Below are 25,971 nucleotides of genomic sequence, written 5' to 3' on the forward strand. Positions count from 1 at the left end.
CCGGAGCCTGAATCCACCCACCCATCCACCCACTTAGAGAGAACAAAGTGGCACCTGGACCAAAAGATAGGTAACAGTTATTTCCCAGACAAAGTCGATCAAATCCTGTTAGAGCAGGGGTCTTGCTATCAGAGCCACAAGAAAAGGCTCAGATGTTTTCCTGGGCTGCATTTCCTTTGATTTTTTGAAAATGGAAAAATAAAAAACAACCCACCCTAAAATGATTTAAAAAAAAAAAAAAGGCAGTCACAGTCTCTATCCTGCTTCCTGCACCTGGACGGGGACAAAGAATGTCATAGCTTTTCAGGAAACAGCCCACTTGTCAGCATCTCAGCTCTGAGGGAACAAAGGGCTGGATTCATTAACACAGTATCGACCCTGAACGTTCCACCCAGGCCACCTCCCCCGGAGTTACTCAATTCACACCAAAAATGAATTGTAATTGGACTTTTGTAACCTTTGAAATCCCCAAGCAGATTGCTAGTATTTTGAAATTTCCTACAGCCTCGGATTTGAGTGGGGGGCACTAGAGGACCCAAGGAACTATGATGGGTTAGAAGTGACTTTTCTCTTCTCCATCATATAATTGTTAGGACCAGATGATTAAAAGAATGATGTAGTAAGCAGAGACAAAATTTCTTGAAGTGAGGACGATCACAACAAAAGGGTCAGGAGATTTCGTGGCTTCTTTCCTATTTGGACTGTGGGAGCTACCCCACCTTACTTCCATTTCCCACTCTATCTAAGGGCCCCTGCAGTAGGGAGAGAAGGCACTTCCAGGCCAGCTGCAGAATCTCTGCAAGCTTGTTCATCCCTTGGTGTGGGAGCAGCACTTGATTTAAAATCTTCTTCCTTCAAAGAACAGCCAGGCATGCTCTGCCAAAATCATATTTAGTCACATCAATAAAAGTGTGCGTGCTCTGTGCACGCTGTATATTTTAAAGCCTGATTATTCCCTTGCAGGCAAGAGAAGGGACCTGCCTGGAGGAATTTTGCCTGCTGGTGTGTGGTTGCTTGTCAAAAATGTGAGATGCCAGCAAGGCAACCTCTTTCTTCCTCCTGAAAGCAGCCCATACGACCATTTTACACCTGAACTCTCTTCACCTCCACCCCCTACCTAACCCTCACCAATTCATTCCAGTTCTCCAGGGGGGCAGTCAGCCTTGCTCAATCTACCCCTTCCCCAATGAGCTGCCCTACTGTGACAACAGGCAGGCATGCATAAGACTGCGCTGTACAATGTCATTTTGCAATAATATCGTCAATACTTTATTTCCAAACTCTCTGTAAAATCAAGAAACCTGGTCAGTCAGTCAAGCATTTCTAAAATGTTTACTAGGGACCCGACTCCAAGCTAAATTCTGGGAATTAAAAAAAAGATTAAAATTAAAAGATTAAAAAAAAAACAGCCATCCCTGCCCTCAAGAAGCTTATATTCTAACAGAGGAAGATAATGAATAAAAGGAAGATAAATGGCTTGGGGGACAGTGAGAACAATGAAGATACCAGGCTGAGGAATGTGGTAGAGAAAGGGCAACCCTGGAGAGGAATCAGATGTGACTGGCCTGGGCACTGTCCTTAAATGGAGGATCTGGAAAGAGTCATCCAGTCAGAGGGAGAGGCAATAGCAGAGCGGTTCTTCCAATGTGTAAATTCCAGGTCTGAAGTAAGCTTCGAGAATGAAGAGGTTTCTAGGGCATGGAAGAAGTCTGGAGTGTGGCCTGAAGAGGAATGATGGATAACCCTGCTATCATCTAATTGGTATATTATATTTATTATAATGGATTATATTATATAATATGTAATAATATAATATTATTATAATGGATAATCCTGCTATAATCTAACCATCATCTAATTGGTTGCCCATTGATGACTGTATTTTCCGCAGAACCGATTAACAATGTTTGGTTGGCTAAGCTTGTCCCTCTTGATGGACAAAGGGTACCCAAAACCCTAACCATTTCAAGTTGGGTACCTGGATAGGTACACCAGGTTTGTGGGTCATCCACTCAAAGCCATATTCATGCAAATTTACTGATGTGTCTACTTTTGCTATATCCACCAAAAAGAACACATTTCTTTAAAAGCAAATCATTAATTTAAATCAAACAGCATAGCAAATTAAGTGACAAAAAAAGGGTCCCTTGATACCTGCAGGGGTGCACTCTCCCACAGGTGACCTCGTCACCAGTGTCAGAGTACACATATACTGAGAAAGCAAATGTCTAGGGAGCACAAGTAGAGGGGCATACATGTTAAGGAACATGGCTAAGCATAGACAGTCTACATGGGGGGAAACGTGAGGCTAAGCCAACTCATGCTTCTGATACTAAAGATGTCCTGGTGTCCTGCAGTCACGCCATTAGAACCATTCTCTGCTGGGCCTGGTGTCTCTGCTCTCTATGCTGGGCAGCTCCATAGGTTTTCAGTTGTATTGTTTGCTGAACTGTTCTCCGCTATCATCCACTGGTCTTTAGTCTTTCTGTGCCATCTGGTCTTCTCTTCTACCACCTGCTGGGGTATAGTTGCTGGTAAGTCTTTCCTGTTAAACTTTTTTTTTTTAACTTTGTATTAACCCAGGGTGTGGTACAGGGGCCATGCCAGCTAAACCCAGCCTGGTAGTCAACAAAAGACAGTCAAAACCCTCAGGCTAGATTTAAATCTATTCTTTTGATTCACTTTTCTTCTATTGCTCCCCTAAAATCCTGGCCTCAATCAACTATCTGACTTGGAGTTAGAAGATTGCTTTAGATTCCTATCAGATCCCTAATTGTCAGTCAGCCTGCATCCCCTCAAACAATTCTGGAGACCCCATCCAGCAAAATCCCAGAGGTATTATGTGGTGCTGGACCATGGAAGTTCCTTTCAGCCCCCATAATACCCTTGGTTGACTTGCATCTATACCTGGGGGTAAAAACAGAAAAATTAGGTTAAGTTGGATGGCTATATGCCTGGGGTTAATTCCTTTGTTGTAAATTCCTGTCTTTAGTATATATATATCTGCCAGAAATCAGTGGGCTTTGTTTAGTATTACTGGTAGGCACACACCTGCTAGTCTGCTTAATATGGATATTAGGGAAGAAAAGGCATGGGAAGGCAAGCAAAACAATCCTCCAGATTCCTTGGGGAATCTATCAGTAGACAAAGACATCCAGCCATCCTCACCTTGGCATACTGGTTTACTTAGGTGGTATCTCCAAATGAGCATCATTGTTGCAGCAGGACCAGGGCTGGATTTGGAGGTAGAAGGCTTGGATTTGAAAACTAGCTCTGTACCTTACCTTTGGTGTCGCCTCTTTAAATTTCAGTTTTTTTTTCCCTTGTGAAATGAGGAAGTTGACCTCGATGAACTCTGAGGTCCCTTGCAGCTCTGACTTGATGGCTCTATAGGCTGAAGATGTTTGGGGTCGGTGCTAGGAGCTATATGGACCATGTTCATGAACATTCTTCCTTCTTTCTCACTTGTTCTCTTATAGGCTTGAACGTCTTGGCTGATCTGCATAACAGATGCAAGAAAGGAAGAATGAATCCAGAACAATAGAATCCCTCACCTGGATAACCAGTTTAGCTCACCCTGGAAAATTAGTAACTAGAATTGTCCCGTAGGTACAGAGCTCTTCTAGTGACTGGCCACTGGGTAGTGATTCAGGGAAGCAGTCTAGAAGAAAGCCTGTCTGTCTATCTCTGTCTATCTGTTTGTCTTTATCCATCATCTATCCATCTGTCTATTCATCTCTCTAACATTTATCTGTTTGTCTCTAAACATTTATCTGTTTGTCTGTCATTTATCTATATTTGTGAGAGATAGCATGGTATAGCTGACATGGAGTCAAGAAGACCCAGTTTCAAGATCTGAATGCCACATATTAGCTGTATGACTCTGGGCAAGTCACGTAACTTCTCAGCAACCCCAGGCAATTCTCTATGACAATAAAGTTCAGAGGGAGTTTCCCCAGTCAGTACCATCTTGGGGACAACCTAATACCTACATTTATTTGTGTATAATCCACTCAAAATTTCCTTTTATTTTTTCCTCTTTCCCCCAGCTCCCTATCACTAAGGCAAAGTAGGTGGGAGTGACAATTCCCCACTCCTCAGGCTAGAGAATGTGAATTCTTTTCCCTTTTAGGGCTACACATCATGTTCATTTTAATTTAGTTTCATCTGTAATAAGAATATACATGGTGCTTTAAGGTTTACTTGAGGTTTCCTGGACTAGGAGGGTGCTGGGGCTTACTTGAACCATTGTTAAACTTTCAATCAGAGCATTTACACTCTGGACATTGGCAAGTGCTATAGTTTGGGACTTTTATTGTCTAAACTTAAGAGAGGGATAGAGGAAATGTTAGTAATGCATATTAAATTTAAATTGTCATTCCCCTTCCTCTATCCCACCCCCACCCAGAACCAGTTGTTAAACATTACAATCCTAATATGACAAAAAAAGGAAAATGTTGGATGTTGGAGGGGATATGGGAAAACTGGGACACTAATGCATTGTTGTTGGAGTTGTGAACTGATCCAACCATTTTGGAGAGTAATTTGGAACTATGCCCAAAGGGCTGTGCATATCCTTTGATCCATCAGTACCACTACTAGGTCTATATCCTAAAGACACCCAAAAAAGGGAAAAAGACCTATTTGTACAAAAATATTTATCAGCTCTTTCTGTGGTGGCTGAGAATTGGAAATCAAAGAGATGCCCATCAATTGGGGAATGACTAAATAAGTTGTGGTATGTGATTGTAATGGAATATGATTGTGCTATAAAAAATGACAAGCAGGATGATTTCAGAAAAACCTGGAAAGAATTCCATGAACTGATGCTTAGTGAAGTGAACAGAACCAGGAGAACATTGTACATAGTAACAGGAACATTGTTTGATGAAGAATTGTGCCTGATTTAACTATTCTCAGCAATGGAATGATTCAAGACAATCCCAAAGGAGGAATGATGAAACATACTATCTGCCTTCAGAGAAAGAACTGATATTGATTGAATATAGACTGAAGAATGATATTTTTCATTTTCTTTCTTTTTTAAAATTCTAGTCTTCTTGTACAAAATGACTAGTATAGAAATATTTTACATAATTGTGCATATGTAACTGATATCTGGTTGCTTACCATCTCAGGGAGAGGGCAACAAAAGGAGGGAGAGAAGGATAGAACTTGGAACTCAAAAATTTAAATAAAAGTCTTAAAAAAAAGTTAAAATAAACATTTACCATCACACATCTGGGTTCTCCAGACTTCATATAGCAGCTTCTATCTCTGTGCCTTCATCTAGGCTCACCCCCATGCCTGTAATTCTCTCTCTCCTCATTTCTTCTTGGAATCCTTAGCTTCCTTCAAGGCTCAGCTCAGGCACCATGTCCTGCAGAAAGCCTTTCCTCAGTCTAGTAGTTGTTAATCTTAAAAACTGTTAAGTCTTAAAAGTACTTTGTTTTTACTCATCTATGTGCCTGTTGTATCCTTTCAGTAGAAAGTATGGGGGATGTCTTTTAATTTGTGTATAAATTGGATTTAAGTGAGGAAGAGCTGCACAAAGTCATCGGCCTCACTCTCTCCTCCAGAGTTATCATGGTCCAGTGGCAGGACAGAATCAAGATGGCTGGTTCAAGATGCAGTGGATGACCTTGGTGTCATCTAACCAAGCTCTAAGCATTCCACAGTGCCTGCTTCAGCTGTCTTCATGGAGGTTGGAACGAATTGTTCTCATCCACCCATTCCACCAGGGAAAGTCTTCATATGTCAGAGAGAGAGAGAGAGAGAGAGAGAGAGAGAGAGAGAGAGAGAGATGTAGCTAAATGGGAATTTGGGGGGAGTTTTACAGAAGTTGCAGATGACATGTGGAAGGCCAGCAGATGGCACAGGAAAGTTTAGAAACTCAGAAATGCATAAAATATGCATACAGTATGTACGTAATTTCATATATGTAATACTATATATGTATAGTATTATATAATATCAATAACTGTACAATATCAAGATATTTTCTCTTTGGATACCATAATACGTCAGACCTCTTCTCAGGTACAAAGGGAAGGACCAAAAAATTTTACTCAGATTTTCCAGATTGTGGGACTGGGACAGAGGGAGTGGTGCCACACCTCTGACCGCTGAGACGTGGAAGGGACAACTGTATTGAATGAAAACCTGACTCATCTCCCCTACCCCCTAACAAGACACTGCAATCTTGTCTAGTCCCTCCAGAAATAGATTACTGGACCAGGAGAAAGAATGGGTGTCCTCCTTGCTTTCCTACTACTGCTTACAGATACTTGTTCTGCTGAGATCACTCTTGAACATTTTCTCTCACTTTATCCATATCCTCAAGGCAGGCCCTTAGGACTATTCTCCCTCTTTTCTCAAGGAGTTCAGTACCTGGACCACACTCTTCCTCTATAACCTAAATATATACTAGGGAGCTTCAATATACATTCCTGAAAACACTCTGACCTCCCAGCTCATCACGTCCTTGACTCTCATTACCTTCACCTTCACCCACTTCAAATACACAAATAATAATACTCTTGATTTCATCATCATTCACTTCTTGATCTAGAGCTCTGAAATTCTGTTGTCTGACCATAGCCCCTTAATTCCATCTTACCATTCCTCCTAAGTTTACATGTCATTCTCCCTGGCCACCACTCTTACTCTGGCTTCTTTCCTCCCTTCCTAAATTTGATCCTATAGTTTAGTGGTCTTCCAAGTGTGGTACCCAGTTGAGTGCCCCTGATTTCCCTTCCCTTGAATTCACTATTAAAAACAGCACATATTTTCTAAGTCCCCTAACTGAGGTATATATATATATATATATATATATATATATATATATATATATATATATATATATACACACACACATAGGAGAAAATAAAATTTTTATTTATATCATCCTTTTAAATTGTCTATTTTGTATACATGTTCATTTCTATGTTTTCATATATGTTGATATGGTGTTTGCTGCCCAACAACTCCAGGAGAAATACCAGGAGCAGAACAGAGGTCTATACACAATATTTGTAGATCTGAACAAGGAGAAACAATAAAAAAGTATGGGGACCAATATAGGTATAGCTAACCAGTTCAATGTTAGACTTGCTTTTTCCTCGGAAATTTTTTGCCCCCTTTTGTCCTACTGTTAGTTTTCATTCAGAATTCAGAGGATGAAGAGATCATTGCTGGTTTCCTGCAGAAGAGAGCATTTGAGCTGGATCTTTAACAGGGGGTAGGATTTCAGTGCTTAGAACTTTGAAAAGTAGAGATAGACTGAAGGGGATGTTGTCTTCTTCTTCAGGTATTTTCCCATGATAGTAAAGATGGGGGAACCTCAGAGCTGCATTGTCAGCCTAGTTAGGGATCATTACTTTTTTTGTCATTAAAATATTTTTCTGTATATTTTATTGATCATTTCTCATAAGCAGTCATCATTATTAGCAATCCGAGCAGTTCAATGCTTCCTTCTCACTTTCAACAAACAGACACAGACCAGAACCCTGAGGGTTTTCCACCAACTCAAGAACACAGAGGATTAATTTCCCTCGTGCCAATCCATAAGGATATGACCTAGAAAGGGACACACAAATTCACATAGAAGGTCATTGGATGATGAAGGAGTTTCAAACACTGCAGGGGCAGAATAACAAGGTTTTATAAGAGCATTGTAGCTGTAGAGTCATGTAGCATTACTGCCCTACCCTGTGCTATAGCAAGCTTAGCAAGGATTGTCAGATGGCTAGCAACTCAGGAATAACATTTTCAGTCACATCTGATTCTTCATGATCCCATTTGGGTCAAAGGTGCTGGAGTGGATTGCCATTTCCTTCTCCAGCTCATTTTACAGATGAGGAATCTGAGGCAAATGGGGTGAAGTGACTTATCCAGGGTCATACAGCTAGTGAGTGTCTGAGCCCGGATTTGAATTGAAGAAGATGAGTCTTCCTGACTCCAGGTCTGCAGCTCTGTCCACTGTGCCACCTAGGTGCCCCAACTGGCAAGTATAGACATAGGCTAAGTGTTTCTGGGAGGGCAGTAGCTGATGTAAATTCAGGCTGTGGCCCTCCATAATAAATTTTTTCACCTGCTGCATACTTATGCCCTCATTCTCTCTCGTTCTTTCTGCTGTGACAGCCATGATCCATTGACAGCAATTATGTGCTGGACTTTGTATGGAAAAGGTTTTACCTGGACCAGTACCAAAAGATGGATGGAGCTCATATATAGAAGTATAATGAAGCAAAGGAACAGCGGTATTTCATCACCCAGGCCCCTGTGCACCGGCAGAGAGCCTGAATCTTAGCAGTCTGGCATTCCAGGGGGGATCCACGCTGAATGAGCCTTACGGGACAGCAGTGACCTGGTTCCCTGAGCTGACCCCTGATGGAGCTAGAGCCCATGCCCTTACCTTCTGAAAAGCCCATTTTCACATTTTTCCAGATGTACTGTTATCAGCTCTCCTTGGCCTTGGCCCTGGGTTTGTTTGTAGCTTCTTTTGATGTAATTAAGCACTCTCTGTGGATTTGCTCGTCTCCTCCTTCCTGCAATGAAGAGCGATAGGGATAAGGGGATGTCATAAAGCTGCCAGATAATTAATGTGGAGTTGGAGCCCGTATCTATGCAGGCATCTCTGGGCAGCAGTGGTTGGTTTTCTCCTGCTCAGAGCTTGTTCCAAAGCCACAGGTTGCTTTCCTGCGGCCATCTGTGAAGAATCTGGTATGCTGGCATGGGCAGGGAGAATGATATGGACAGAGGGAATAGTGGAGGCAAAGATACAGAAGTGGGAAAAACAATATCAGCTGTTCTAGTTTGACTGTAGCCTGGGTAATGTGAGGAGAGGTCAGAGCACCACTTGCTGCACTGGCCTCATCTCCAGCCTTGGGCAAGAAGAGGAGGGAGACCTTCCTCTGACTAAGGCCTTGTGGATCTTCTCCTGCACGTGTCCCCTGATGGAAAGCCTTCCATCTGTACCAGCACAAAGCAACTGCTAACTCCTGATGCCAGCTTGATCTACTTCCTATGATGATGTGGAGAGCCTCTGCTGAGAAGAGCTTCTCTTTGACCTCAGGCCTTCCATTTCCTGCTCCATCTGTCCCTTAAGAGGAGAGGGAAAGGGGGCGGCTAGGTGGCGCAGTGAATAGAGCACAGGCCCTGGAGTCAGGAGGGCCTGAGTTAAAATCTGGCCTCAGAAACTTAACACAAAACTAGCTGTGTGACCTTGGACAAGTCACTTAACCCCAATTGCCCTACCTTCTCCCCTCCAAAAAGCAAGAGAGAGAGAGAGAGAGAGAGAGAGAGAGAGAGAGAGAGAGAGAGAAAGAAGTCAGTGAGGAGTAAAGCTTCAATCTCCCACTGTACCATCTCTTGCCCAGTCTCCAGCCTCTTCTGAGAACAGTTATACCTTCCAATCAATGATGGCCACTCTCACCCCTGGGCATGCCATAGACATCCCAGTGATTCTGAAACCCTGTAGGTCATCATCCAAATCCCAGCCCCCTCCCAATCTGATTCCTTATTCTTATCCTCCTCAATCTTCCCACCCCACAGTCTCAGTCAAATGCCTTCTATCCTACCCACTGTGCCCTCTGGGAATGTCTGTTCCACAGGTAACCAACTTCTCTTCGTCCCAAATCTTTTCCTCTCCCACTCCTTTCATCTTCTAACAATTATTGAAGCATGTCTCTCCCCCTCCTCCCAATGACACGTTTCCCCAGGCCTTCCTTACTTTCCTTCACCTGGCTGAACCTTCACTTATTCCTCTTGGCCAACTGGTTGAGAAGAGGAAGCTGGAATATTCTTTGCTCCCTATTGCCACTTCCAGGTTTTCCCCCTACCTCCATCACTCAGTTAACCTCTTCTCCTTGGAGGTTTGTGTTATTCATATCCATCATCCAATCAAAAATCCTGGTAGCTATTGTCTGCAGAAATCCAGGTCCCTCCCTTTCCTTCCTAAATGAGTTTGGTACCTGACTCACAATTTTTTTTCTCCTCCCCAACTCTTGCCTTCACACTAGGAAACTTTAATATACTTATTGGTTTTCCCTCCAAAAACTAAGCACTCAGTTCCTCAACCTACTCATTTCCCATGACCTGCTCCTCCACCCCACCTCAGCCACACTCAGAGCTGGTCATACTCTTAATCTTGCCATCACCCACAAGTATCACCTCCATATTCAAGAATTCCAAAATCCTCTTATCAAATCATAATCCATTGGCTTTCTAGCTAGTCCTCTCCCTTCTCTTACCAAACTCTACTTTCCATCCACATTATGACCTCTAAACCCTTAACCCTTCATTTCTCTCCCAGACTATGGCCCATGCACTAGACACTCTCTCCTCTTTTCTTCATCTCGAAGAACTCTATGTTGTTTTCTCTTGAGTCCCTGGCTTTGCCAAGTCTCAGCCTTGGATCACTCTCACTATCCACTGCTTTCACTCCTACATTCATGCAGATGAATGTAGATGGAGAAAATCATGTATCTATTCTGACTGGGTCCAATACAAAGTTATATAGCCTCATCTGGGACTTCACTGATGCTCATAAATCCCATTCTATCTCCTTGAACAACTCACTAGCCTGCTCTCCACAGGGTTCTTTCAAATCTTTTCATCTTTTCTTCAAACCTTCCAAAGCTTCCCCTCCTCCTACTTTCTCTGCTGAGGATTTTACTTCATATTTTTTTTAAACTGAAGCCATTTGCTGTGAGTTCCCTCTTCTCCCATCTTCCTTATCTCATATCACCCAGATGACTTCTGTCACTTTCTCCTTCTCCCTTGTCTCACACAAAGAGATGGCCTTACTCTTTCCCGAAGACCTATACAAGTGATCCCACTTCCTCTCATCTACTTCAACAGATTGCCTTCTTGGTTATCTCTACATCTACTGACTCCTTCCCTACCCCTATAAACATGTGCATATCTCCCCCAACACGAAAAATCCCTCACTTGATCCTTCCATACCTATTGTCTATTTCTCCTCTGCCCTTTGTAGCTAAACTGCTTGAAAAGATCATCCACAATAGGTGCCTGTACTCTCTCCTCTCAGTCTCTTCTCTTCTGACCATTATCCTTCCACCAAAATTTCTCTTTCCATTTACTAATGGTCTCTTAGTTGACAGATCCAATGACCTTTTCTCAATTCTCATTCTCCTTGAGCTCTCTGCACTTTAACACTGTTGATCCCTCTCTCCTGGCTCTCCTCCTTCTCAGTCTCCCGTGCTAGATGTTCATACAAGTCACGCCCTCCAGCCATAGGTGTCCCTCAGATTTCTATCCTGGGCCCTCTTTTCTTTTCTCTCCACACTATTTCACTTGGTGATCTCATTAGCTCACATCATGTCTATGCTAGTGATTCTCAAATAACCTTTCCTAACCTCTCTATTGACCTTCAATTACTCATTTTCAATGACCCTTCAGACAGTCCAGTAGACATTTTAAACCAATATGTCCAAAACTCAACTCTCTATCTCTCTTCCCTTAAACCAGGGGTGGGGAACATGGGGTCTCAAGGTCTCATGTGGCCCTCTAGGTCCTCAAGTACAGCCCTTTGACTGAATCCAAACTTCATAGAACAAATTCCCTTAACAAAAGAATTTGTTCTATAAAACTTAGACTCAGTCAAAAGGCCTCAGCAAAGGACCTAGAAGGCCACATGTGACCTCGAGGTCCCAGGTTCCCACCCCTGCAAACCCTCTCCCTCTCCTAACTTCCCTATTTCTTTTTTTAAAATCTCTTATTTTACTTATTTTTTTGAAGAATTTATTTATTTTCAGTTTTCAACATTCATTTCCACAAGATTTTGAGCTCCCAATTTTCTCCCCATCTCTCCCCTACCCCCCATCCCCAAATGGCAAGCATACTGATTACCTCTTCCCCTAGTCTGCCCTCTCTTCTATCCCCTCTTCCCCCTTACTTTCTTGTATCTTCTCTACTTTTTTCAAGGGTAACACTATCCTCCTAGTCCCTCGGGCTCACAACCTAGATACCATCTTGAATTCTTCATTACCTCTCACCTCCCATATCCAGTCTCTCACCATGGCCTCACCAAGGTTTTATTGTTGCAATATCTCTTAAATATGCCCTTTTTTCTACTCTAATGCTGCCACCATTCCAGTGCAGGTCCTCATCAGCTCATGCTTGGACCATCACAATAGTCTGCTGGCAGATCAGCCTGCCTTAAGCCAATCCATTCTCTATTCAGCCACTCAAGTGATTTTCCCCAAGCACAGATCCTGCCATGTCACCCCCTACTAAATAAATTTCAATGTCTCCCTATCACATGCAGAATCAAATACAAAATCCTCTGCTTGAACACCTTTTTCTAAAGAATACTCATCAATCCAATGACCCTGGCCCCTTTGCTGTTCCTCTAACAAGACGCTCTGTCTCTTGGTTCCAGACTTTTTTTTGGCAGCCCCCCATTCCTGGAATGCTCTCCCTCCTTATTTCTACCTTTTCTCTAAGTCCCAACTAAAATCCCCCCTTCCCTAGGAAGCCTTCTCTAACCCTTCTTAATTCCAGTACTTTGCCTACCTGTTAATCATCCCTTGTATTTATTCTGTATATAGTTCCTTTGTGGGGTGTATGGGTGTTCAGGGAGGACTAGCACTCTGGCGGGAGGGCTTGCCAAGCCCCTTTCAGGGCTGCTCATCTGCCTTTGGTGTCCACCTCTCACCCAGCTCTCACCTGGGGCTCCAAGAAGCTGTAGCATGCGCAGTGGCCACACCCCAGTGGTAAAACGGTCTTAGCAGATTGAAGGTAACTGACAGGCCTCAGATGAGTTGGGGAGTTAGGGGGATGTCTACCCCAAGCATGTGAAGACTTACTCAGGTGGGATGGGAAGATGAGAACAATTTGTTTCAAAGGTCATGAAGGAGGCTTAGAGCTTGGTCAGACACAGAAGACGCCAAGGTCGTCCACTGAATCCCTGACCAATGCCAGTCATCCTGACTGGACTTCAATGACTCTGGAAGAGAGAGTGAGGCTAGTGACTTTGTACACGTTTGCCTCACTTACACCCAATTCATGTGCAAGTCATCCCAGCATGTCATCGGTCCTCTTCGAAAATGAAGGACAAACAATAGTTTGTACATATGCTTTTGTTTGTTGTCTCCCTCATTAGATCTTTTTTTTTTTTTTTTTTAAAGCAATCGGGGTTAAGTAACTTGCTCAAGGTTACACGGCCAGGTGTTTCTGGGTGGGTGCTAAGTGTCTGAGCCCGGGATTCGATCTCCAGGTCTTCTCAACACTGGAGCCGGCGCTCTTACTTGCTGTGTTACCTGGCCGCCCCCGCTCCCTCATTAGATCTTGAGCTTTTTGAAGCTGGGAATTGTCTTTTGCCTCTTTTTGCCAATGCTTAGCTCAAGTGCTGGGCACACAGTAGGTGCTGAATAAATGTTTATTGACTGACAGGATAAGAAGCTTGGGAATAGGTTATAGAGGGCTTTAAAAACGGAGTCAATAAGTCTGACTTTGATTTGGCACATGATGGGAGCAATTGTAGATTTTGGTGCCAGGGTATCATGTGATCAGAGCTGTGCTTTGGGAGTGGTGCTTAATCTGAGGGCAATAGGAAGGATGATGTGGAATTGGGAGAAACTGAAGGGAGTGACTGATGGCCTGGCCCTTGTAATGGCTCTGGAGAGAGGTGCCAGTGAACCCAGTGGTTGCAAAGAGGGGATGGATGGGAGAGAAATTTCGAAGGTAGACTTGAGAGGACTTGTATGAGGATATGGAGAAAAGACTGAAATATAACTAAATTATTTATGAATGAATGGATGAATTTCTCAATCCATCAATGAATTTTTCTGTCCACATTTTGGGCAGCAGTATTGTGATTTCATAGGATCATAGAATTAAAACTAAAAAGCACCTTAGAGGTCCCTGAGTCCAACTCCCTTATTTTACAAATAAGGAAACTGAGACATAGAGAAGTTAAGCAACTTGCCTGTGGTTGTATAGCAGTAAGCATCTAAGATCAGATTTGACCATAGGCCTCTCTGAATTCAGGTCCAGGAGCCTATAGACTATGCTATCAAATTAATGTATCTAGAGAGAAACAGAACCAGAACTCAGAACTTGTGTATAATTTATGAGATCAGACAAGCAGGTGGGAAAGGCATAACTCACCTGGGGTTATGTCTGTTTGTAGTCCTCTAATTAGAGTTACTTTTCTTTTCCCTCTTTGGAGGGAGAAGGCAGGGCTATTGGGGTTAAGTGACTTGCCCAAGGTCACACAGCTATCAAGTGTTAAGTGTGTGAGTCTGGATTTGGACTCAGGTCCTCTTTACTCCAGGGCCAGTACTCTATTCACTGTGCCACTTAGCTGCTCTTAGGGTTACTTTTCTAGCTTCCTTCCAGGATCCTCAAAGACCAATGTCAGCTCAAATTAAAGCAACAAAGACTTATCCAATATTGGGACAACAAACAAAAGGACAATTTGGGGGCATTTTCCTATTTACAGCCACCAGGGCTCAGTGAGGTCTTACCCTCTCACCCAGTGACACTTTTATATCCTACAATGATTTCTGGGGCCCTACATAGTATAAAATTCTTGTATACAGCCCTGTGGGACCCCTACTCTTTTCTTGTCTGCAGACTACTACAGATAATACCTTTTTAAAAGACGATCTGACTTTGGGCAGGCCTGTGTGACCTATTTAGGGACTTGAGAAATGCACATGGAGAGGGAGAGGAGGTGAAGGGGGGGATGGGTAAACTGATGTTTAGAAAGTGCTAAATCCAGTTAAACAAAGGTCAGCTCTCTCTGGAGATGAGCCCATCTTTAGGAACCTGGCCAGGATTTCAGTGTTCTTTCAAGAAGACTCAAATCCAAGATGTTTCAAGTTCAAGGAGGTCTTGAAAATAGGCCTTTGGGCTGTCTCTCTCCTGTGTTTTTCTGAACTCATGAAGAAAGTCTGGGAGCCAGACACTTGTTTCATTATGTTGGGCATAATGGAGCGAGACAGAAGATCCCTGAGATTAAAATTGGAAGTGGATTTTATTACATACCTCGGGACTGCTGGGGTCACATACCCAAATCAGACAGTAAATTGGCATGAACAATATGCCAGTTTTTAAAGCGATTACAATAGTCAGGTTTCATAAGCTGAAACTACAATCAGTGATTGGTCAGTGTATATTTGAATTTTCCCTCCAGTTTTTCTAGGCTCAGGTACAGGGAACCCAGAATGGGTGGAGATGGGGAACACCTGGTAGGGGACAGGAAAGAATGGAGCAGGGATTTTACCCTAGGCTGCACCCCCACCCACGGATCAATTAGGAGAGGGAAGATTAAAAGTTATGCTAAAATGCCTGCTTACAAATCAATGGAAGGGAAGGATAAAGGTATTGCTTACCGATCAGTTAAGGGAATGGCAGGTGGTGTTGTGCTCAACATTCCCCACTTTTGTTTGTAGGTATGTCAAACCTTTGACATGGCCGGGGCCAATCATCTAGAATATCCAATTCCATTCCCAAAGGATGGTATCCGGGGTCCCTGACAACCAGCATTTAACAGTTAATAGGGACTTCCTATACTCAAGGCCATAGTCTCAAGGAAGAGTAGAGGACCACATTTTTTCATCGGTCCTCTAGTTGAATTTCTCCAGGAAAGAAGCTGTCCCAATAGAGGTCAGGTCTGAATTCTTGGGAAAGCCATCTGCATCTGATGTCGTCTTTTTCAGATTCCAAGGCTCAGGGGATGATCCTTATATGACTAGAGTTCAAATGTACAATACAAGAGCTCCCAGAAACATGATTTTACATATAAAGGTCCAGTTTTCTAGCCATGCAAGACTAGGTTCAAACAAATAGTTCAGTTTTCTTAACCACACAGGGCTAGGCTCAGTCAATACAATGAAGTTTTTCTCACAATTTTTCAAAATGACATAATTACATTAAGGCAGGTACATGTCACCAAGATAACCAAGAAAACTTACATACAAACTATACAAGAATCATAATTAACATACAATTCTTTGTATCCCAGTGACCTATTTCATTTAAGCAATACTTTTAAATCCCAGATACCTCATGTAGTTACAGAATTTAAAAAGGCGTTTTACTTCTCCAGTTCAGATATAGAGATGACCAGATAATTTTGACTTATATTTATTCATTTATTTGGCTCTTAATATTACTTCTCAGTGAATTTGCTATAGAATAAAAGAGGGACAATGTCATAACCCTTGCCAGAAGGAAAATTTCCTTAGCCTTGTTTGATTCCAGGCATGAGTCATTTCAGCTAGTTATTCAGGTAGTCACCAGGTGCTGAAAGTAAGGCTTAGGCATAAATAGGTGGAAGGTTTCCTTTTCAGAAAGAAAAGGCACAATTGGGAAAGTCAGAGAGATCCCACCTGGGCAGTGTCTGAGGTTGTCCCCAAACTTTTCCAAGCACAGACATCCACCTTGGACAGTTCGAAGCCTGCAGCCTTTGTCATCCTATTATCGGCTTTTATGACGACTCCTGTAATCAAGGCTTAGAAAAATAGTAAAATTTACAATCCCTCAAATTATTAAATAGCAAATAAATATGGACTAGTGTCCTTCAGATAGGGCCATCTAAAATTTGATTGAGCTATTAATTACAAACTCAAGTTATAAATCTTTTTGCCTTCCCAAAACTTCCTCATGCTCTCTCAACATACTTCTAAAACTGATATTTACTATCTGGAAACAGGAGGGGCTGGATGACCCCCACTTGTCCCCTAACCTTCTTATCTGCTTTGTTCAGCTTTTCATAAATAGACTTTAGAGATAGTTTGAAGTAACCTGGTGTTAAAAATGGTATCTTTCTTTTCTCTCAACTAAAGTAACTCTGATTAACCTAAATATCAGGTACCCAAGTACCCCATCATTCCAAGTACCTGATCATTCCCCCCCCATTAAACAGGGGACCCAAAATCATTTGGGTAGATCCATAGGTTTTACAAAGCTTAGAAGAATTCTTCACATAATTACCAATAAGTAGCTTTTCCCAAGCATGCTATTGTAAACACTTGATTTATGAATTGAAACTTAAAAAAGAAAAACTTAAAAGTGTATGATTTCTTAAATTACAACATTTCAGAATACCATAACTGATACTCTGACATGGACAGAGTACTTCATCCACCATCATTTTCTTGTTCCTCTGACAGTATAATTCTTAATTTAACAGCATTTAGAGTATGAGAAACTGCTTCTATTATAACATTCATAATACCAATGCTTACCAGTAACAATATCAGAAACAATTTTGATGTACCTAAATTTAAACTTCAAACCAAAATCAAGTAATTACCAATCTAGTGATCTTAATTTAGTAATATCCAAATTGCTTTGCACAGAAAATCGTTCATCCCATAGCTATTGACATAAACCTCACACTTAAAAAGATTTCACTTAAGGTTAACAAACATAATAATTATAAAATAAACCTTCAAATATGAGAATTACCCAAAACTAATTTGGTGTAAAAATTCTCCTAATATAAATTTCCCAAGACATTGTATATTCACATACATCCAGGTTAACATATATATCTATATCCTTAGATGACTCAACAGCTTCAGAATAGTAATAAGAAAATTGTTTTTAACATCAGAGTTCATAATTTTTCCAAATTACATAATTTAGCCAAAATTTTAAATGAAATAACATAATTATTGCCTGTTTGTAACCCAAATATAAGTTTTAAATTAACAAATTTTATAACATAAAAACACATGTAATACTAAATTCAGATTTTAAAAAAATAGTTGTAATACTATTCCTACTTCAAAAATGTTTTTTAAGTTCACTTAGCTAAATACACTTTTAGAAATACAATACAGTCTCAGAAAGATGGCAACAAAATAACAATGAATATCAAATGACTTATACAATAATTGACTTTATCAATTCTGGCATGGATTCAAAGTTAGAGAGATACCAACATATGCCAGTTATTGTATTTTATAATCAAGTGTTTCACGAACGCTATTAATTTTCCTTTTTCAAATTCAAGGAACAAGTCAAGCTGAGATAGCAAAAAACTTCTTTCTTTAAGCAATCCCAATACCCTATTTCCAATTTCTTATGATTATATGATTAATTCTCAGAATTTGTGAAGATATTTTGTAAAGAAATTATAAATTTCCCAAATTAAAAATTTCAAATTATTACAACAACAGGGAGAATTTTGCTGGACCTTTTGAAAGTGAGCTTTGAATTTGCCAGTCTTTTGAGATTTTTTTTAATGTGTATAATAGATGGTTTTATTTTCAATACCAGCACAGTAACCACAAGGACAGCAAGGGCACCATGATGGCAATACAGAAAAGCATTCTTTGACAAGACCAGCTGGCCATTCACGTGACTGCGTGGACCTGGAACGGGTCCAGAGTATACATTGGAGAACACAGACCTTAAATAGATACCAGTTGCAAACATGGTGTGATTTGTGATTTAATTGGCTTTAATTGGTCAGGCAGGAGATCTTGCCTGCCTGCTTCTTTGATTGGAGGGGAGGGATTCCCAAAGAGGGGCCCACCTCCCCACCTTCCCAATGCTCATGAGGAGGGGAAGGACCAGCACAGTAAAAAGTTTTGCCCCTCCCCCCTTTGAGTTTTTGGAGGATTCTGGAGAGTCTCTGTCCCAGGGGCATTCATGTTTCCAATGGCCTCTTTACAGTATGTACATTGGTCCTTTGCAAGAGGGGTGTGGGTACCACGTGATGTAGCACCCACTAGGGTACCCCGTTTGGGAGTCTGAGGTGCAGCCACAAGGACCTGGGCAAGCTTCATGTTTGCTGTATCAGAGGGGCTGTCCCTGTCGTCATAAACCTTTTGGGCAATTTCTACCAGCTGGGATATAACCATGCCCTCAAAACCCTCCTGTTTCTGGAGTTTCCTTTTAATGTCAGGGGTGGACTGGGAAACAAAGGCAATATTTAGGGCTAGGGCATTTTTGGGAGCCTCAGGGTTAATACCGTGTTTCCCCGATAATAAGACCTATCCCGAAAATAAGCCCTCCCCTTACTGTGTAAGATTCCTCTAAAATAAGCCCTCCCCCGAAAATAAGCCCTATTGAGATTGCTACTGTAGTGAAGGTGATCCCCTGCGCTACACGCTACATTACGGTACCCTCTGTATGCACCGTCCCTCCCCCCCCCCCTGTGAAATGCACGCCGCGCTCCGAGCTGCATCCAGTCAGAGCTGCAGCAGTGAGCGAGTCATCCTGTTCTTCCCCAGTGATTTGCTTGCTGGCACCATTGAGAGCAGTGCTTCGGAGGAGAGCTGAGGCAGGACAACATAAGCTCTCCCCTGAAAATAAGCCCTCTGGTGTTTTTCTTTCCAAAAAAATAATAAGACAGTGTCTTATTATCGGGGAAACACAGTAGGAGTATAAGTTCTGTAAGCCTCCTACAGGCGCTGCAGGAAAGCTCCAGGGGATTCCTGGGGCCCTTGTTTGACCTCGGAAATCTTAGTCAGGTTAGTTGGTTTTCTAGCTGCTGCTTTTAGGCCCTGGAGGAGGTATCCGTGGTAGGTGTCTAATGCCTCTCGGCCCCTAGAAGTGTTAGGGTCCCAGACAGGCCAGGAAGAGGGAAACACTCTCTTGATCTCTTCTCGCTGTTCCTCCAATGACCCACCCTCAGGGCCCAGCAAAGCTTTTCTGGCTGCCTGTTTAATTCTCTCACTCTTCGGTGGTAAATAGAGTGGTTAAGAGCTGTCTACAGCCCTACCACGTGGGATGATGCGTTTGGAAGACGGACTCAAGGAGGTTAATAAGAGCCTGAGGTTTTTCTGAAAAAGGGGGATTTTGAGTTTTCCAATTGTAAATATCTGAAGTGGAGAAGGGAACATATACTAGGAAGGGGGCTCCCTCTAGGTTCATGGATTCCCTGAGAGGAAGGATGGCTGAAGCAGAAGAGGGTTCTTCTGGGGGCTGATAGTTTGTCCCAGTCTGGGTATGGGGGGGGGGTCTAAAGGGGACTTGGGGAGGTTGGAGGCTCCCAGGAGTCAGAAGAAGAGGCAGAAGGAGGGGATGAGGGTTGTAAGGTGGGGGGGAATTATGCTCCTCAATATGATCTGGCTTTTTGCAGAAGGTTTTGTGTTAGGAGTATCCGAGAGCAGGTGGGCCACTAGGATTTGGATGCCCCTTTGGAAAGAACAGTTCCTAAGCCAGGGAGGGTGATAGGTGACAAGATCTAGCCACACATCAATATAAGGGACCTGATCTGGATGTCCTGGATTCCCTGTGACCACCCGCCACACTGATTGGATAATTTGCTTGTTGAAACTTCCCTGAGGGGGGCAGCCCACCCCAAACGTGGGCCACTCATTCATACAATAAGAAATGAGTTTCCTCTTCTTCAAGGGGTACCCATAATCTGCCCTGTCCAGATAGGCTACTCTAAAATGGCTTAGTATGCAACCCAGGGGAGTTTTTGATGTACTGGCTGAATCTCCCATGTTCTAGGATGAAAAGATAGACAAACAGTATAGTCTTAAGACAAATATGTTTTCCCAGTGGAAATCAGAAAAGCTCCCTTGGAGGTGCTCGTCTGATAGCCACTCAAATACCTGCTTTGCAGAATAAAAACGGGGAGGCTTTAAGTGAATGAGCTCAAGACAAAACTTGTACAAACATAGGACACATACAAACAATAGTCCCTACCTGCTTGTTTACCTCTCGCAGATTCTGAACAGGAAGCAAATGAGTTCAAGCAAACATAGGACACATACAGACAAACAATAGTCCCTACCGCTTGTTTACCTCCTGCAGATTCTGAACAGGAAGCAAATGAGCTCAAGCGAGCATAGAACACATAAATGACATACAAACATTAACCAGAGTACTGACGGGCAAGAGGCCTTGACATCTCAAGCTTTGTCCAGGGAGGAGGATATGCCCCTGGAACCCAATGGTTATGTCTAGCCCTGTCCCCCTCCAGGAAACAGAACAGAATTTTAGCCAGAACAGAATTTTACTCACCCCCAAACTGGAGGTCCTGGATCCACGAAGGGCAGAATGAGGAGCAAGTTGAAGTTGGGAGACAGATGCAATCTTTCCTTCCCTGAGACCTGGGGCCCTGGAACGTCCTCAGGGGCTAGCCTCGCTAGGGATCAGGGCGAGAAGATGCCTACCTCCTGAGGCCGAGAGCTCTTCTTATTTGGGGATCTTTATGGTGCCATGGAACACCGCAGATCTCGCGGGGGCCTCCAATTATGTAGAGCATAAAGGAGTGAGACAGAAGATCCCCAAGAGTAAATTTGGAAGTGGATTTTATTACCGTGGGACTGCCGGAGTCACATACTCAGATCAGACAGTCAGTTGGCATGGACAATGTGCTGTTTTTTTAAAGAGATTACAATAGTCAGCTTACGTAAGCTGAAACTACAATCAGTGATTAGTCAGTGTATATTTGAATTTTCCCATGTCTGAGAGTTTTTCCCTAGGCTGAGGGACAGGGAACCTGGAATGGGCGGAGATGGGGGGGGGCAGGGGACGGGGAAGAATGGAGCAGGGATTTTATCCTAGGCTGAAATTCCTGCTCACAGATCAATGAGGGGAGGGAAGGGTGGAGTTGTGCTCAACACTTACCAGCTGTGCAACTCTGGGCAAGTTACTTCACCCTGTTTGCCTCAATCTCCTCATTTATAAAATGATCTGGAGAAGGAAATGGCAAACCACTCCAGAATCTTTGCCAAGAGAACCCCAAATGGGGTCACAAAGAGTCAGACAGCACTGAAAAACAACTGAACAACAAACAACAAAATTTGTGTGTGTGTGTGTGTGTGTGTGTGTGTATGTGTGTCTTATCTCTATGACTAGTCTGTAGGTTCTTCAAGGGCAGAAACCACTTCTCATATATCTTGGAATTTCCTACCATGCCATACACACAGTACATAGTTCAGCATTACTTGTCGGATGGGTGGACTAACCCACAGGTTGCTGCTTTTGACTTGTTCTGGTAGCAGGGGCAGAGTAGGGAAGCAATGAAGAAAGGGAAGCTTTTCCCAACTTTTCCTATTTTCCTTGTTTTCTTCTTCAGAGCTCCCTACAGACCTGGCAACCTTGTGAGGCCTATGAGGTTTCCATAACTATGGAGTCTAGGGGGGAGTGGACACTGACCCTTGGAGGACAAGCAGATACCCAGGGCAAGTATGAAGGGGAAGCCAGGGTAGAACATGCTCAATTTTGATCCAGGTTCTTCTGCAGGTGTCAGGGCTTGTGGTTCTAGGTCATTTTAGATCCCTTAACTTCCTTCAAGATTCAGGCACAACCTCCTCTCCCTGTTCAAATTTTTTTTTATTAAAGCAGTCATTCCTTGGATCACTCCTTAAACCACCCTAATCAGTGAATGGGTGTTGCCTCAGTCAAAGTGAGAACCTGGAAAGACCTTAGCTTAAAAAGGCCAAGGTCTCCCTCTGCATCCTGGTTCATCTCCAGTTGTCCTGATCTATATCTGGCCACAGGACCTAGATGGCTCTGGAGGAGAAAATAAGACTGGCAACTTTGCACAGCCCTCCCTCACTTAAATTCAATCTACTTTCAAGTCATGGCATAAATTTCCTGAAGTCATGGTCCTTTTGGAGAACAAAGGACAAACCACAACAACTTCTCAGAACCTTTTCTGATTTCCCGAGTTATTACTACTTTTCCCCTTCTCAAATTCTCTCCTATTTACTTACTAGTTTAAATGATTCCTTTTCCCTCAGTAAATATAAATTCCTTGAAGGCAGAGTATTTTCTTTTTAAAATAGAAGAATATAATACATTTATATAGAACAGGACTTAAATATTGCTCCAAAGTTTTCATTATCTCTTCCCCCAACCTGATATGCATATTCTTTTCTTAATTTTAACCTTCCTATCCAAAATAACTTTATTCTCAAACTCCTTCTGTCTTCCTCTTGTGGTTTTCTTTCTTTTTTTCATATTTATTTATTTTTCATTTTCAACATTCATTTCCACAACATTTTGAGTTACAATTTTTTCTCTCCATTTTTCCCCTACCCCCCATGCCAAAATAGCAAACCTACTGAATACCCCTTCCCCAATTTGTTTTCTCTTATATCCTCCCCCATCACCTCCCCTAACTTTCTAGTAGGGCAAAATGGATTTCTATACCTCAGTGACTGTATATCTTATTTCCCAGTTGCATGTAAAAAACAAATTTTTTTTAAACATTTGTTTTTAAAACTTTGAGTTACAGATTTTTTTCCCTTCTTTCCTCCTCACTCACCCCCACTGGGAAGGTAAGCAATTCAATATAGGTTGTACATGTGTAGTTACCCAAATCATTTCCATGGTAGTTATATTGTGAAAGACTAACTATATTTCCCTCTATCCTATCCTAGCCCCCACTTATTCAATTTTCTCCTTTGACCCTATCCCTTTTCAAAAATGTTTGCTTCTAACTACTCTCTCCCCCAATCTGAACTCTCTTTTATCATCCCCCCTCTTATCCCCTATCCTCCTATTTTCCTTTAGGGTAAGATACCCAATTGAGTATGTATATTATTCCCTCCTTAAGCCAAATTCAATGAGAGTAAGGTTGTCCCATTCCCTTTCACCTTCCTCCTCTTCCTCTCCATTGTAACAGTTTTCTCTTATCTCTTTTATATGAGATAATTTACCCTAATCTATCTCTCCCTTTCTCCTTCTCCCAATAAATTCCTTTCACTTCTTAATTTTATTTTTTAGATATCATCCCTTCATATTCAACTCATCCTGTGTCCTCTGTCTGTGTATACATGAACATACATATGCCCACACTCACATATATATTTATATACACATACACCCTCCTATACATATATATATATACACATATATATTCCCTTCAACTGTCCTCATATTGAGAAAAGTCTTATAAGTTACAATGATAGTTTTTCCATGTAGGAATGTAAAGAGTTCAACTTTATTAAGTTTCTTATGACTTCTTTTTCCTGTTTACCTTTTCATGCTTCTCTTGCTTCTTATATTTGAAAGTCAGATTTTCTGTTCAGCTCTGTTTTTTTTTCATCAAGAATGCCTGAAAGTCCTCTATTTCATTGAATGACCATATTTTCCCCTGAAGCATTATACTCAGTTTTTCTAGGTAGGTGATATTTGGTTTTAGTCCTAGCTCCTTTGACCTCTGGAATATCATATTCCAAGCCCTTTCATCCTTTAATGTAGAAGCTGTTAGGTCATGTGTTATCCTGATTGTGTTTCCAAAACACTCAAATTGTTTCTTCCTGAATGCTTGTAGTATTTTCTTCTTGACCTGGGAACTCTGGAATTTGGCTATAATATTCCTAGGAGTTTTCTTTTTGGGATCTTTTTTTTTGGCTTTTTGGAGGGGGGAAGGCAGGGCAATGGGGCTAAGTGACTTGCCCAACATCACATGCCTAGTGAGTGTTAAGTGTCTGAGGCTGAATTTGAATTCAGGTCTTCCTGACTCCAGGGCCCATGCTTTATTCACTTCGCCACCTAGTCACCCCTTGGGATATTTTTCAAGAGGCAATTGGTGAATTCTTTCAATTTCTATTTTTCCCTCTGGTTCTAGAATATAAGGGCAGTTTTGCTTGGTAATTTCTTGAAAGATGGTGTCTAGGCTCTTTTTTTTTGATCATGGCTTTCAGGTAATCCAATAATTTTAAAATGATCTCTCCTGGATCTATTTTTCTGGTCAGTGGTTTTTCTAATAAGATATTTCACATTGCCTTCTATTTTTTCATTTGTTTGGATCTGTTTTATAGTATCTTGATTTCTTATAAAGTCATTAGCTTCCAGTTGCTCTAATCTCATCTTGAAGGGGTTATTCTCTTCAGTGAGTTTTTGAAATTGCTTTTCCATCTGGCAAATTCAACTTTTTAAAGCATTCTTTTCCTCACTGGCTTTTTGGGCCTCTTTTGCCATTTGATTTAGTCTATTTTTTAAGGTGTTATTTTCTTCAGTGTATTTTTGGGTCTCCTTTAGCAGGCTGTTGACTTGCTTTTCATGATTTTCTTGCATCATTCTCATTTCTCTTCTCAATTTTTCCTCTACTTCTCTTCCTTGATTTTCAAAATCCTTCTTGAGCTCTTCCATGGCCTGTAACCAATTCATATTTTTCTTGGAGGCTTTTGATGAAGGAGTTCTGACTTCACTGTCTTCCTCCCACTCCATGCCTTGATCTTTTTTGTCCCCATAAAAGGATTCTATGGTCTGTTTGTGCTTCCTCTGCTTTCTCATATTGGCAGCCAATTATTTGACTTTTGAGCTCTTTGCCATGGTAGAACTCTGCTTCTAGAATGGAAAGAGCTTTGTCCCAAATTGCTGGGGTTTTCACAGCTGCCAGAGCTATGAGGAGTGTATACTCTCTACAGCCCCCATAAGCTCTGGCTCACTGGTCACACACCCCAAGACTACCACCCAAGACTGTGGGCCAGATCCAAGCAGGTTAAAGTAAGAGCAATTATCCTCTGAATGGTTGCTTGATCCCCCTATAATTATAGGCCAGGAGCTCCTGAGGCAGCCACATGGTGGAGCTGCACAGCTGCACCTCCATGGCTTCTCGCCCCAGGGGCAGGGGCCAGACTGAGCTCTTTTGTCCCCCCCAGTTCCAACAGAGGTACACACTGACTTTTTACTTTGTCTTTGGCGTTTATGGGTTGAGAAGTCTGGAAACTACCACAGTTGCTGTTGGTTCACTCTCCTGAAGTTTGTTCCAGCTGCCTCTGGTCTGGGACGCACTGGAGCTGGAACCATGGCTCACAAAGGATGGCCATTCAGCTCCCAGAGCACTGCAATAGACCCTTTCTGCTGGCCTGCCAGGCTGCCTTCAGTGGGAGATTTGTTTCTCTCTGTCACTTTGTGGGTTCTGAAGCTTTAAAGTTTGTTTAGAGTCATTTTTTACATATATTGGAAATGATTGGAGCGAGAGCTCATGCAAGGTTTGTGCTTCTACTCTGCTATCTTGTCTCCACCCTCCTCTTGTGTTTTTTTCCTTCTGAAACCTCTTGTCCAAAT

General features: G+C 42.1%; 1 long non-coding RNA gene across 2 annotated transcripts; it reads right to left on the reverse strand.

Moving 5' to 3' along the window:
* Positions 1-1,257: 1,257 nt before the first annotated feature.
* Positions 1,258-21,399, reverse strand: LOC138144410 (uncharacterized). 2 transcript variants are annotated; one of them, XR_011163948.1, is made up of 4 exons: positions 20,965-21,399; positions 8,417-8,549; positions 3,285-3,499; positions 1,258-2,514 (listed from the first exon to the last, which is right to left on the reverse strand). It is a non-coding gene; the product is annotated as an uncharacterized lncRNA (long non-coding RNA). The 2 variants fall into 2 exon arrangements; XR_011163947.1 differs by having other exon boundaries at positions 1,258-2,517; positions 20,965-21,397.
* Between the last annotated feature and the right edge of the window lie 4,572 nt (positions 21,400-25,971).

This window comes from Petaurus breviceps, unplaced genomic scaffold (assembly GCF_028583685.1).
Source record: "Petaurus breviceps papuanus isolate PSGF00001 unplaced genomic scaffold, PetGlider_PUasm1.0 90700, whole genome shotgun sequence".
Lineage (NCBI taxonomy): Eukaryota > Metazoa > Chordata > Mammalia > Diprotodontia > Petauridae > Petaurus > Petaurus breviceps.